The following is a 10,095-nucleotide window of genomic DNA, read 5'->3' on the forward strand; positions in this document are numbered from 1 at the left end:
CCACACCCAGTGCTCCATGCAGTCCGTGCCCTCCCCAATACCCACCACCTGGTTCCCCGACCTCCCATGCCCCCGCCCCTTCAAAACCCTCAGGTTGTTTTTCAGAGTCCACAGTCTCTCATGGTTCACCTCCTCTTCCAATTTCCCCCAACTCCCTTCTCCTCTCCATCTCCCCATGTCCTCCATGCTATTTGTTATGCTCCACAAATAAGTGAAACCATATGATAATTGACTCTCTCTGCTTAACTTATTTCACTCAGCATAATCTCTTCCAGTCCTGTCCATGTTGATACAAAAGTTGGGTATTCGTCCTTTCTGATGGAGGCATCATACTCCATAGTGTATATGGACCACATCTTCCTTATCCATTCATCCGTTGAAGGGCATCTTGGTTCTTTCCACAGTTTGGCGACTGTGGCCATTGCTGCTATGAACATTGGGGTACAGATGGCTCTTCTGTTCACTACATCTGTGTATTTGGGGTAAATACCCAGGAGTGCAATGGCAGGGTCATAGGGAAGCTCTATTTTTAATTTCTTGAGGAATCTCCACACTGTTTTCCAAAGAGGCTGCACCAACTTGCATTCCCACCAACAGGGGAAGAGGGTTCCCCTTTCTCCATATCTCTCCAACACACGTTCTTTCCTATCTTGCTAATTTGGGCCATTCTAACTGGTGTAAGGTGGTATCTCAATGTGGTTTTAATTTGAAACTCCCTGATGGCTAGTGATGATGAACATTTTTTCATGTGTCTGTTAGCCATTTGTATGTCTTCATTGGAGAAGTGTCTGTTCATATCTTCTGCCCATTTTTAACCCCCCAAAATGAGGGTATCCCTGAGATAGCCTCATGTCCATGCGACCCTGACGGGCCACTTGGTCTGGGTCCCTGCTTCCTGGAGGGTCCCTTTGACCCAGTGCCACTTCAACTCCTCAGCCCCCTGGTTGTCAGACCTGCTCCGTGTAGGAAGGAGGAATCCGCCCAGCTCAGTGATGTCAGGACATAAATGAGAGCCAAATGGGCCCCTTTCCCTCCGGCCCGCGCTCGAGAATCAAGCTCTCATTTCTCAGACCTTACTCACTCAGAATTTGTGTCCATTGGCCTTGGTCTGAGCTGCTAAAATACTAGCATTAATTTTTAAATTAAATATAAAACTTGGGGGGTGCCTGGGTGGCCAGCTTCAGCGTCCAACTCTTGACCTCAGCTCAGGTCTTGATCTCAAGGTTGAGAGTTCAAGCCCTGCGCTGGGCTCCATGCTGGGTGTAGAGCCAACTTAAAATAAACAAACAAATAAATAAATAAATAAAATCATATGTATGTATATATGTCTTAGCTTTGAGTTTTCTGGAAGTTTTAAGGAATATATTAATAAATGTGAAAGAGGCTCTCTGCTCAGCAGGCAGCCTGCTTCCTCCTCTCTCTCTCTGCCTGTCTCTCTGGCTACTTGTGATCTCTCTCTCTCTGTCAAATAAATAAATAAAATCTTTTTAAAAAATAAAAATAAATGTGAAAGAAACATTTGCTTATAAATAGCATGAACAAGATTGCAGGGCACATTTAACCTAATTTCACAGAATAAATTATTTTTGGATACAGAGAAGGACCAGTCAATACACAATAGGCCAAAACCAAACACGAGGCATCATTAACAATTCATTCATTTGCTAAAGCAGAGCTTGGAGCTTGCAGGGCGACCAGTTGCGATCTTGCGATCCTGGGCATCTCGCCAGCGTTGGGGGTGAACTTGAGGGTGGAGCCGTGCAGCCGTGTAAATGAGCGCTGTCGCCCAGGCCGCAGACGCCTTCTGCTCAGGCCGCAGACGCCTTCTGGCCTTACCCCGTGAGTCGGAATCATGAGTCTCGGCCGTATTGACATTTGCATCTACCTAAAAGACAATGTTCCTCCGGGAACTCCTAACTCAGCTCAGACATGCGTGCGCTTAGGGAAAGCTGAGAACGGTAGCAAGCCTGTTAGCAGCTCAGGGACCCAAAGCTCCCAGAGAATTCTGTGTCTGGGCAGCCAATTGAAGTCAGAGGGCAGGTTTTCAGAAACAGGACCAGTCACCTGGGCCCGCCGTTTGGGGAGAAACCTTTGCACAGCGAAAAGTTTGAGGAAAATGGGAGGGCTCGGAGGGGAGGCAGGGGAGGTCGCTCCAACGGGGCAAAGACCACAAGTCTCTGGGCCGATGACGGAAGAAGAAACGGGCTGGGGGAGCGTGTCCCTGCAACATAGCCCCGCCCCAAACAATTTCTGTGGTGCCTTTTAACAAAAGACATGAACACAATGAAAATCCTTAAAATCGGGTAAAATGACAAAATCGACCCAATGAAAATGGAAAAGTAAAGTAATTTTGTGGCCCAGGAAATCTATTAAAGAGAAATGCAAACCTTAGCTCTGAGTCTCTGGACGCGATAAAAATACTATAAATATGAAGAATTAAGGAGGGGAGGGAGGCCCAGGCCTCTCGCCTCTCCCCTCTTCCCAGTGACCATCACCGTAAGACCTGCGGGCCCCGGGCGGCACCCGCCCCCTTCCTTCCCCTGAGTCGCCCAGGCTGGGGGCGCGGGTGTGGCCTCGTCTCCGTGCTGCTCCGAGTCCCGGCTTCCCAGTCCCGGCCACACAGCTGGGGAGATCACTGACGCGATTAGAGATCAAGGAAATTTTTTTTTAAGATTTTACTTATTTATTTGACAGAGAGAGAGAGAGATCACCAACAGGCAGAGAAGCAGGCAGAAGTGGGGGGGAGGAAGCAGGCTCCCCACTGAGCAGAGAGCCTGATACAGCGCTCGATCCCAGGACCCTGAGATCATGATCGGAGCCAAAGGCAGAGGCTTAACCCGCTGATCCACCCAGGTGCCCTGAGATAAAGGAAATTTCTAAAGGACTTTTTAATACTTTAAGGTATAAACTGACTTACAGATCCTCTGGGTTGAGCTAGAATTGCCTTTTGCCCTTAGCAAAGTATTAACCTTAAGGCAGTTGAGTTCCTTGGGGACTCAACTTTGGGGATTAGGTTTCAACATACAAATTAGGGGAGCGGGGACAGAAACACTGTCTAGAGCACCCACCTTACTCCTCTGTAGGGTGTTCGGTGCCCTCATGGGGCCCCTCCCCACTTTGCTCCAAGAGAAACTGCTTGCAGGGAAACAAGCAATCCAATCATTTTCTGCTCAGAACTGAAGCCGCCTGTCCTCTCCCTGGGGACACACAGTGGCTCCTCGCCTCTTACTGCAGGGAGAGGATCCAGGCATCGAGGGAGAGGGCGAGCTGGCCCAGCTTCTCCTACACTCCCTCCCCACCCCGACCGCACCAGCCCCCCACCCAGGACAAGACAAGTGGGAAGCAGGGCCGGGGGAGGTCTTTAGCCAATAGTATCTGCACACTGGCCCGAGAGGGAGGGGACTGGGTCCCGTAGGACAGGAGAAGCCGATCAGAGCAGGTTTCTACAGCAAACATAGTAGAGGCAAATCACCAATGGCCAAACGGCCCCTGCCACTGCTTAGAGGCCCAGTACTCAACATCGACACACTGGGCACCTGGGGCGGCTCGGTCGGTGAAGCGTGAGAAGGTCCTGGCTCTTTCACGTACACAGTCCTGCAGCACACAGAGAGCCCCTGTATGGGGGAAGGGCTCACCCCTCCCCAGGCTGAAGCCCCCTGCCCAGGTCCTAGCTCCTGAAGATGCTCCGTGGGAAGCAGGTGCTGCCTGGAGGGGGCGAGCTGAGAACACACACCTCAGCCAGGGACGCAGACCCCACAGTCACTACTTTGTTGACACCATCAAAACAAACAAACAAAAAAGCTATTTGTTACCGGGCTTGCTTGGGAATCACTGCAATAGGTAATTTGCTGCTGTTGGTCCTCGAAAACCCATAGAGGGAATTTATCAATCAAAATCGTTTGCCCATGATAATTGCTTTCATTTGTGTGGATGGCTTTAGCGTTTCTGAGATTTCTCCCATGTACACACGTGTATGACCCTGTAACTCTGGTCCTGGGTGTGCACTGCTTTCCCTCCTGACCACTTTGGAATCTCCAGCTGAGTTTTGGACGAAGGGGAGTGAAAATACACACCCTTGGGCTTAACCAAACACTAGCTCCTGGTGAGACCATGCACGTCCTGAGAAACGGCCGCAGCACTTTGTCCGGACCTAGCACTGCGTGGACGAGTTGCTGTGAGTGATCGTGACTCGCGCTCCCACAAGGAGCCCCCAGCCATGACCGAGGGCAGATGGCCAGACGGCCAGACGGCAGGAGGGCACGATTCACTACCCCAGAATGCCCACTCCTGGGAACAGGTGAAGAGTTAGGCATGAGGTGTGTTTCTGGGGTGCTTTGTGGACTCCAGCGGACACCTGTGAACATAGGCTCTGACTCCAGGCCCCTGGTGAAAGGCAGGTACCCACCAGTGATACCAGGAGAGGCCCAGTTTCCTTGAAACCTCAGTGCATGGAGGACCTTCCAGTTAAACTTTAGCTGCCCTCTGTCTCAGTCTGAGTCAGAAACAAGTCTCCCCCATGGGCCCCAAGACACGAAACTCAGAATCGCTAACCCTGAGCAGTGCTTTGCTGCACTGAGAAAAATCCCAGATGCCAGAAAACCACCGTGAACCTTGGAGGTCCACATGGGATTTCCTGGGGTAATTTCTGAGCCAGCTCCTTGAGGAAGGGGAAATGGACAGCTCTCTGCCTTGCGAGGCTTCTCTCGATAGCGCTGCCCTTGTATTCAGCTGCTGTCTAAGAGGCTCGGGGCCAAGGGCACAGTAAGAGGAAGAGCACCTTCCCCCGCACCAGCCAGTGGTAAACACCAATGTACGCTTGCGGGACTCAGAGACATATACTTGATTCCTTCACAGGGCTAGTGAGTCATCAGGCTTCTCCAGAAAAACAGAACCAAGAGAAGAGAGAGACAGAAAGAAGGAGAGAAACAGAAACAGGGGTGGGGGGGAGGTACTCTGGGAATTGGCTCCTTCAGTCAGAGAAGCTGAGAAGTCCCACATTCTGTTGCTTATAAGCCAAGAACTGGGAAAGCCAGTGGTAGTATGAGTCAGTAAGAGTCTGAAGACCCAACGTCTAGGAGCTCCCATATCTGAGAGCAGGAGAAGATGGCTATCCCGGCTCAACAACAGAGAAAGACTTTGCTTTTCCCTTGCCATTTTGCCCCATTTGGGCCCTCGGGGGTCACACAGCAGTGAGGGCCATCCCCTAACTCAGTCTAATGAATCCAGTGCTAATCTCTTCTGGAAACACACTCACAGACACACCCAGAACTTACATGTTACCAGCTATCAGGGCATCCTTTGACCAAGTCAGGCTGACACATAAAATTAACCATCACGATGTGTCAATTAACCTTATTGGGACAGTCATTTCACAGCAGATACATGCATCGAACCCTCCCATCGCACAACTTAAACTTGCATGATGCCATATGCCAATTACATCTTCATAAAGTCAGGGGGAAATTAAACATGACAGCTACTATCCCATTTCCACTTTTCTTAGAGGTCAGACAAACTCGATCCTGGCCGCAGGTGTGATAATGCCTAACAGTGGGGCCTTGGAAAAGTCACTTCACCTCGCTGAAAAAGTTCAAGGGTAGGGCTCAGTTAGGAGTCACAGCTAAATGTCCTCAGGGGCTGGACAGGAATAGCACTGTGTGAAGAAGGCAAAGTGTAATACATAAAGGAATGGTGGGGTCTGGGGTAAACAGGAGAGCCTACGGGCACATCTAAAAATATTCAAAAGAAATGTTAGTGCAGCTCACAAGAAACACTTCCACGGGTTACAAACCCGCACCCCCAGAACTGCATGTCTCTGAAGTTGGCCATCTGTACAGGTTCTCGGCTCTAAGATCTGAATGAGGCAGGAAACATTATTCCCCAAAGGCATGATTCAATCAGGATATATGTGGTGGTCTGAAATACGCACCCCCACAGCTCTCTCCAGGAAACGGAATTCATGAGGCAGTGCTAGGCTCCAGGAATCCCAAGAGAAGCTGAACAGGGCCAGGGTCACCTCCAGAGACCCCAGGGGAAGGATTCCGTGAACCTTCAGTTTCATGCCTCACCAAGGATGGGACGAGCTACCCTACAACGCTTGGCTTCTTAGCCATCCCTCCGCCCTCCGCTCAGTCTATAAGTGCCCACTTTCAGATTCCAAGGGGAGGAGTCTTCGCACCTCTCCTAGACCTGATGCCTGGCCTTGGCCAAGCAGCCATGGCCAAAGAAGTTAGGTCACATGGTTCAATCACAGCTCAGCGAGCACTGCTCTTCACGAGACCATGGGTGGGCGTAAGCAACAGAATGTCCCAGTACATGTCAAAATGGAAAGCATTGATTTTCCCAATCATGTTTTCTCCTAAACATTTCAGATATTTCCTAATGGCTCCATCCTCCTGCTAGTTCATGGACAAAATCTCTCCTGTCACCTTCTTAGTATCTTTGCTTCCTACCAGCATCACAAGGAGCTCCCCGCCCTGGGCCCTCCCTGGAACCTGTCATCTGGGTGGGAAGGAAGCCCCAGAAGCTGAGCATATGGATAGGACATCCTCCTGTGAGCAGGAGGGAAGAGGTGGCAAGCAGCTCTGTCTCCACGTCATTCATTCTCGGTGCATAGGAGATGTCATGGGGCTTTATGAGTGCTAAATCACTTTTATTGGCCATATGATTTGATTGATCTTGTTAGTCTTGACAAGAAATCAATTGGAAAAAAATATATGTACCTTCCCGGAATGGGCTTTCCATCTTCAGGTAGAAGGACAATCTAACAAGTGCAGAGGGAGATCCAGGGAGCGGCCTCAGTGAAGTATGACCAAGCCCAAGACCCTGGGAAGACGCTGCTCTGTGGTCTCCAGTGCGGAAGGAAATGAGGAGGGAGACACATGAAAGTTCAGGAATGTCACCTCGGGACCAGCCTCAGAGCCCTCATGGAGACTTCTAGAGTGATGAAAAGGGTAAGACTGTCTTGGGTCCAAATCGTCCTGACTCCGCCATTCTCCAGCTGGGGCGACTCTCCATTCTCTGCCCCTCAAGGTGCTTATCTATTGAATAGCGGTAACAGGACCAGCCACATGAGACCACCATGAAGAAGGGCGTGAGGCTGGCATGAGCAGAGCAGAGCGTGAGCCGAGCACCCACATGGCCCTCCACACCTGGGGGCCCAAGGTACACCCCTCGCTTGCAGTGACCTCTAGTTCCAAAGGCAAACCCAGCGCTGGATCAACAAAGGGTGGAATGACTCAGGGGCTACAGAAGCCAACAGATGCGCGTTCGAAGATTGATTCCAACAACACAACCCTCTGTGATGTCTTTGTTTCCTTGTCTATGAAAGGACCCTGCCTCAGAACCACTTGGAGTTGTCTAGTCGCCTGTCTGGCTGCCATAAGGAACAGCGCACAAGGTGGCTTCAATGTCAGAAATGGCTTCTTCTCCAAGAAAACGGCAAATGGCCAATGACATTGGTGCTGCAGGAGGGCCTGGAAGGTCCAGGGTCCTGGAATGGGAGTCTTTGCAGCAGCACCCACAGTCATGGCCGTGGCCATAGCCGTGGTTGTGGTCATGGTCATGAATGAGGCCACAGAGCTCACAGAGGCAAGACTGAGAACAAGCGGGGTACTTGGGTGGCTCAGTGGGTTAAAGCCTCTGCCTTCGGCTCAGGTCATGATCCCAGGGTCCTGAGATCGAGTCCCACATTGGGCTCTCTGCCTGCTTCCCCCACCCCCCGCCTACCTCTCTGCTTACTCATGATCTCTGTCAAATAAATAAATAAAATCTAAACAGAAAAAAAAAGAAATTCTTATTAAAAAAAAAAAAAGACAGAGGACAAGAAGGGGATCCCCAACACCAAACTGGGCTGCCTAGTCAAGGACATGAAGATCACGTCCCTGGAGGGGATCAGCCTCTCCTCCCTGCCCATCAGAGGATCTGAGATTATTGATTCTTTCCTGGGGCATCCTTCAGGAATGGGGTTTTGAAGCCTCTGCCAGTGCAAAAGCAGACCCATGCTGGCTAGAAGACCAGGTTCAAGGCATTTGTTGCCCTTGGAGACGACCATTGGACACGTTGGTCCGGGTGGTGGGTGCTCCAAGGAAGTCGTCACTGCCACAGGTAGGGCCATGATCCTGGCCACATCTTTCCAGCATCTTGTGCGGCGAGGCTACTGGGGGAACAAGACCGACAGCCCCACAGTGTCCCGTGCAAGATGACAGGCTGCTGTGGCTCTCCATGCGAGAGCGTCTCCTCCCCGCCCCCTGAGGCCCTGGCATTGTCTCAGCCCCTGTGCCCGAGAGGCTACAGATGACGGCCCATCTGAAGACAGCTGCCCCTCGGCCAGGGACTCTACTGTCCCTCTGGGCAACTTCATCAAAGCCACCCTGACACCATCCCCAAGACCCACAGCTGTCTCTCCCCTGGAGATATCCCCAGAAAGAGACCCTGTTCACATCTCCTTATTAGGAATTTGCCAACAACTTTGAAAGACCCACAACGGAATCTCCATGCAGAGGACCCAGTCTCCAGTTGGGGCCACCACTTAGTGTTACACAAGACAAATAAAGTGAATTCAAGCCAGTTTTCAAAAAAAGTCAGATATTGGCTTTCCCGCAGTTCTGGAGGCTGGAGGTCCAAGATCAAGGTGCAGCCAGTTTGGTTTCGGATGGAGCTGTCCTGGTTTGCAGACAGCCATCCCCTTGCTGTGTCCTTATGCGGGGGCCGGAGAGGCAGCGAGCTCCTGTCTCTTCTCATAAGCCACTAATCCTACCAGATCAGGGCACCACAGTTTTCACCTCATTAATCCTTAATTGCTTCTGTAAATGCCCCATCTCCAGGTAGTCAGAACGTTCGGCATTAAGGGCTTCAACGTATGAATTCGGGAAGAACACATATCGGTACACAGCAAGGGCATATGAAAAACACAGATGTCCGGGCCCCACCCCGGGCCTGCTGAACCGAAGCCTCTAGAGATGGGACCCAGGAAGGTGAATTCTTAAGAAGCTTCCGCTGCCTGAGCCCCCTTCTGCATGGTGCAGGCAGGCCTGGACTGCCCTGTCCCCTTCATAATGTCCGCTCAAGCCCTTGGTGAGCCCTGAATTACCAAAGGGGCCCTTGTAAGACCCCAATGCACCCAGCATGTGTGTGATGGTCACCTGCTCTGCTCTCTCTTCCAACCTGGGCCTCCCCGGGCTGCTGCCACGGGGAGCTTCAGAGACCCTTGAGATTCAGAGGAGAAATATGGGAAGAAACCGACAGCCGCTTGCCTCGGGCCGACGCCCGTCACCCTGTGACCGCCAAGACTCTGCCACACTTACTCAGTTTTTTTCTACCTTTGAATCATTTTGGTCATTTAGGAATCATCCAATCATTTAGGAATTCACCCTCGGATGCCAGTAGGTCCTCTGTGCAGGTGAGGAAACGGAGGACGAGATCCAGGAATTCCGGCTTGAAATCAGTTTGGGTCTCTAGCAGCAAAATTCAGATGGAACAAAGGAGAGCGGAATTTCCAGAACGGAAACAGGGAGGGCACGCCAAGGTTATTCGTCAATGACACATTTTGTGAATTGCGTGAACAGAGCACCTTCTGGTCTCACAGCCCCGAAGCGACAGCCCGGGTGGCGGGTCGGCGGGGGGCGTGAGGGGGCAGCTGCCGGGCGCACAGGCTGCTTCTCATGACGACGGCGGGGCAGTCACCGGGGGGTAGAAGGCAGGTGGGCCGGGGGGTGGGACGGGTGCAGGGAATGAGGGCAGGACGGACCCGGAAGAGAACCTCATCTGTGTTTCTGGATCGCTGCCCTTGGCAACCACAAGATCCCACCACACACCGACCAGGATGGCAACACCCCGAGCACAGACGGCACCCAGTGCTGCTGGGGATGCAGGGCGACGGGGCTGCCCTTCTTGGCTGGTGGCGACACAGAACGTGACCGGGGTGCGGTTTCCTACAGACTGAAGACACTCATCACGCGGTCCAGGAATCGCGCTCCGCATGGCATTTTGTCCCCCGCGGCTGCCGCGCCACCGTACTGCTGGGGTGCCCGCAGGCTCAGCCGGTGCCCTGGGGAGATGGGGCCCCTCTGGTGGCCTGGGAGTCAGGAGAGCCTG

This window comes from Mustela nivalis (assembly GCF_964662115.1).
Source record: "Mustela nivalis genome assembly, chromosome: 12".
Lineage (NCBI taxonomy): Eukaryota > Metazoa > Chordata > Mammalia > Carnivora > Mustelidae > Mustela > Mustela nivalis.